The sequence below is a fragment of the Seriola dumerili genome, unplaced genomic scaffold (genome assembly GCF_002260705.1).
Source record: "Seriola dumerili isolate Sdu_G_001 unplaced genomic scaffold, Sdu_1.0 BDQW01000138.1, whole genome shotgun sequence".
Lineage (NCBI taxonomy): Eukaryota > Metazoa > Chordata > Actinopteri > Carangiformes > Carangidae > Seriola > Seriola dumerili.
In genome coordinates this window covers 6110925-6116036 of record NW_019174393.1, presented here as the reverse complement: position 1 = coordinate 6116036, position 5112 = coordinate 6110925, and the positions used below count along the sequence as shown (strand labels likewise).

Here is a 5112-nt window from a genome sequence, read left to right as displayed (position 1 = left end):
GCTAGACACAGTGGGAAGAAAAGATGATAAATGGAGAAAGCAGAGAAGCCACAGAGAACAGACAGTCTTTTTATTCATTTTAATAGTACAAAAGATTGAAGACACCCACTTTTTTTAATGATGTGCACTGATGAGGTGAATCCCTTATCGATTTCACCTATTAAAATTATGCAGACGGAGAGAAGCAGAAATAGAAAAATACTCTTGCAACTCAATATTAGGAGGATTTCTATAATATTTTGCAGATGCAGTGTCGGCCTCCTTGTCTTCTCACTTCATGTTTCTGCCAACCACAACCCAAAAAGAGCGAGAGACAAAAGCAGAAGCTAGGAAAAGTGGGTGATAAACACAGACACAAAGATATGGACACTACACCAGTCAGTGGAGGACTAAGGAGGAGACCCTACACACACACACACACACACACACACATTCTCCACCGCCCCCATCACAGCTGTTGGGGTGTGGTGGGGGGAGATATGTGCTGCAACCCCTCCGCCTGCATTCGGGCCAGTTCTAGTAGGATTTAGTGCAGGCTTGGCTGGAATGGTTTGGACCCATGCCATGCATTCCAGTGCCGCCGTGCGCTCTCTGTTGGCCTACTTGTGTCAGGGGGAAAAATGCACATACGGTGCACCCACACACAAGTACACAGTGGCAGAGGAGGAGGAGGAGGAGGTCATCTTACTGCTCCTTGCTTAGACCGTAAATAAAGACTTGATAAGAGCACATGGTAGATATACACAGGCTAATGCACTCGCACGCAGGCGCCGGCATGCCCACATCACATGTACTCACATGCTGTTTCACTCTGAGAACATGCTGGTACAGCTTTGTACTTTTAGTTGTACAAACACACTGTACGTGCAGGCACACAGACATGAAAGCACAGCGTATGAGCTTGTGTATGCTGATTGGAAATGTATAGACTTTGCACACTACCATAATATAAGTAAACACATTTCACAGTGTGCTCCACTGGCCTATATCACAGTGAACATGAAAGCACATTATTGAGAGTGTGTGGGCAGAAGGATTCAACTCTTAATACTCTCATAAGGGAAACATCTGCTACCCTTCATATCCGAGTCCTCTCTTCTTTTTAATCTCCCTCCGTGTCTCTCCTGCACTCTCCTCCTCACTCTCTCTCTGTGAAGTTCTCTCTCTCCTGCTTTCTCTCTCATCTCTTTCTCCCTTCTCTGTCCTCTTTCTCAGTATGCCCCCAGCTTTTGGCTCTTCGATGACTCTCCACCACAGCTGGGGTTGTTTTTCAACTGTCGAGTGCATCAGCAGCCGAAAACAACTGGGCTGCGTCTCTGTGAAAAGCCACTCCACTCCCTGTATAGAATTGCTGACCTCTCCAAAAGGCACAAGTAGCTTTTTCTGTCTGTCTTCTTGTCTTTGTCTGTGCTTCCTTGCATATTTCTTTTTTTTTTTTTCATGACTAGGCGCAGTAGGTTAAAACAGCTGTGGTTCACACCCTACTTCCTGCCTTAGTTCACTTTGCCAAAAACAGAATTCCAGGGTGCACCAAATGACCCGGAAAACAACACAACAAATTTTGGTTTTCTTGGAATTGTGGACTTCAGGACACTGTGGCCATATGAAGGGGCTGACATGGTAAGAAACTGCTAGACAAATTACAAATTAGGATTTAATTTAATATCTTTGACATTGATCAAATCAAACCTCCATTTCTTTTCCTTCTACTCCATATTTCTACCATGAAATACATTACAGTTATTAAATTATCCAATAAAAATAGCTGAGCACCTTGGCCGAGTCTTCAGTTTGACATATATATAAAAGCTACTCTTACAGTTGGGACTTTAATTCCTGTTTGTCTCCATTCCCTTCCCTTCCTCCTTCCTCTATAAGGATGGAAAATGGAAATTTTACACTATGTAGATCCACCATGTAAACTGCAGTGGCACGTTGGAACATGAAAGCAAGTCTTTGACTGTGGCTGTATGCGCTTGGCCTACTTTTTGATTCCATTAAATTATTGGGTGGGTGGGAGGAAAGGCTGCGCTGTCTTTTAAGTATTAGCAAACTGGATGTCAGATGGGGCGTACGAGTGTGTATTCAAGTGTGTGCGGTGTCTATGTGTGTCTCAGTCAGTGCAAATGGATGCAAGGATCTGTTGTCTGCTTGATTACAGGACTCTGTGTGCTATAGCGTAATATGTATTTACTTTGGATATAACATGTATTAACTTACTTCTGATTTCAAACATCCACGTCTCACTGTGTCCAAGTACAGTTACACATTTACATACAAGCTTTATATTATGTTGACATTTTGTTTGTCTTCATGACTATTTTTGTCTTTCCATGTCCATCAAAACTGAACTTACATCCCTTTCATGCAGGGTGTCAATCAGCATCACGCTCCATCTATAGGATCGACTAGAGAATATTAATAGCTACTAGTAAAAGACTGAGGACCAAGTGATGACATGACAGGACCCACGATAGTCACCATACTGTGCTGTTTCAACTCACCATGTAAACCAACTCCAGTAAGCCCGCAGAAAGAAAGGGGAGAAGTTATTTGAAGCAGTGGAACCGGGAGCAACATGTCAGACAATGAGTGATGGTGCGTGTGAACTCTGTAGCTTTATTGTTTGATTTTTCTCACTGTAATACTAGCCGTTCAGTGTATTTGCATGCTGTGAGAACTCCTTTATTTGCATGTTTCCACTGGTACTGCCAACATTCCTGGCAAAAATGTAAATTTGTTGCATACACAGGATGTGATGCATGTCGATGCAACAAATAGGTGGCTTGTTAGCCACTGGCTAATGGCTAACTGAAAAGTGCTCTTGGTTTAAACATGCTGGATAATTGGAGGTGTATCTGTTCAGCAAAATTTCAGTTTAATTTCATTTTTAATAATTTTTCAGAAGACTAAAACTCTCACCTAACACCTCGCATTTTTAATTTGGATTTAAAGGTGCTCTATTTACTTTCTCTAAACATTCATACTTGCTTCTTCACAGCCTTTGTTGGCAAATCACTGCACTGCTTTCCACGTCACTGTCACTCTTTAAGAAAAACAAACTTGCTCTGTAGTGTTAATAATGGACAAAAACTCCACAGGGTTCCTTTAATCCAGGGACATACTTTATGTATTATTAAAGCACTCTTCGTGTGATATTACAAATCTACCAAAACAGATGAGACTTAAACATCATAAATAATTCTTGGTTTTAAGCATCTGAATAAGAAGTATCATCACTTTTAGACCCATTTTTGAGACTACAGTTTGTAAAAAGTAAGCTTTTGTCGAGACACTAAGAGAGAGATGAGTGACAGTAAAATGGAGAGGCATGAATAGCTCTTTATTTGGTTTGATAGGTCAAGAATTTTCCACTTTTTTTATGATGAATATGACTAACAGGCTGATGTGAAGGAGGCTTCTTGTGTTGAGATCAGATAGGCTACAGTTCCTGGTGCCTGCATTTGTGCTTGTCTGTCAGGAGAGGGATACAACGTGACTGAGTGCATGATTGTCTGCAAATGTTTAATGCCTTGCGTATTTTCACAATGAGCATGTGTGGTGAGTGAGAGAGAGTTTGTGCACACGTGCTAAGTATCACATTTGATGTCTTTGTGTGTGTGCACTCCTTTTTCTCTGAGGGAATTAGAGTCTGCAGCTATCCAGCCTTCTTTAATTTGCCAGCATGGAACAAACCTGCTCAACTAATTTCAACTGAGGTATCCACACAGAGGGTGTTTTTACAGGTTTCTTTTTTCTTCTTCACAGAATTCAATATGGGAGCCAAACAAAGGAGGGTCCACATGGTTCCAGCCAACAACAAAACCTGTTCAAAGAGAAATACTAAACCCTCCTCTCCAGCATCCCTGCCTCTAACCAAGGACATGTTTGCTGTCACCCAAAACAGTGTTTATCTTCCCTCTGTGTAATCCAGCTTTGTTTATGGGTTATCCCTATATGTGGCATTGATAGGTGTGTATCAAGGCTGTGTGTGTGCCACAGGGAAGGGAGGAGACAACAGGAAGCAGAAAATAATAATTATACACTGGTGTTTTATTGACAGGAGTAATAACTGGGAAATGTGAGGCTGGTTCACATTGCATTATGCCAAAGAAATGCTCTGACATTTTTTAATAGTTTGAGATTTTGGCGAATATGCTGATGACCTCTCTTGGTGAGAGTTATATGAGAGGATCGACACCACTCTCATGTGTGTGGCGCTGGAGGCATGAGGTGATTAACTTAGCTTAGCTAGCATAATGGCTGGAAGCAGGGGAAATCAGCTAACAGGGTTCATGTTAGCTAAGAAATACTTACAGCACGCAATTCCATGTAAAACCATAATTGGCTGTTTTTACATTTTTATGTATGTACTTATTAAACAGACAAGATACGGCATGTTAATGTGTTAGCTTTAGAGGTGAACCTTAGAGAGAACCCTCTCGGCTAAGTTAGGCTAGGCTAAGTTAACTGCTAAATGACCATCACACGAACCCTAAAGTCCAATGTGACATCGTCAAATTGATCCCACATCTGTTTCTACTAAATTGATAGCATCTTGTTGAACCTGTAAATGTTTAGTATTATTAAATTTTTTTTGAATATTGTTTTCTATTCCTTAACTAATCAATTATTCAACTATGTATTTTTTTCCGCACAAATTAAGGTCAGACTTTTCCCCAAACAGCATTTCTGCCATCTGATGTGTATCTTTGTGTTTCTGGTTTATGCCTCCAGTGCCAGCAGATGCTCACATTATGCCTGAGTGTAGACAGGCAGGCAACTGTGCACATATGTGTGCGGTGCATGTGAACAATGCCACCAGTTGCTGTGGGTGGAAGCTCCCTGGTCGTCTGCCAGCATGTGGGGAGGGAGGGAGGGAGTGACCACGGCACAATGGAGGGTGTGCGCTGACTCTGGGGGAGGGAAGCACGGGGGAGGAGGTGGAGGTGGTGGAGGAGGAGGAGGTGGCGAGGCCAGGGGGTGGTAAGTAGAGATAAAGCCAGACAGATGGGGCAGACAATGAGGCATAGACACCCACCCTGCATGTCAACAACAACCCCCAGCCTCCTTCAAACTTTAGCTATTCCTTTATCTCTCTCCATGTGCCAA

General features: G+C 42.3%; 1 long non-coding RNA gene across 1 annotated transcript; it reads left to right on the top strand.

The window, feature by feature from the left end:
- Positions 1 to 1513: 1513 nt before the first annotated feature.
- LOC111225000 lies at positions 1514 to 4515 on the top strand. The gene is made up of 3 exons (XR_002665254.1): positions 1514 to 1620; positions 2372 to 2598; positions 3769 to 4515. It is a non-coding gene; the product is annotated as an uncharacterized LOC111225000 (long non-coding RNA).
- The last annotated feature ends 597 nt before the right edge of the window (positions 4516 to 5112 follow it).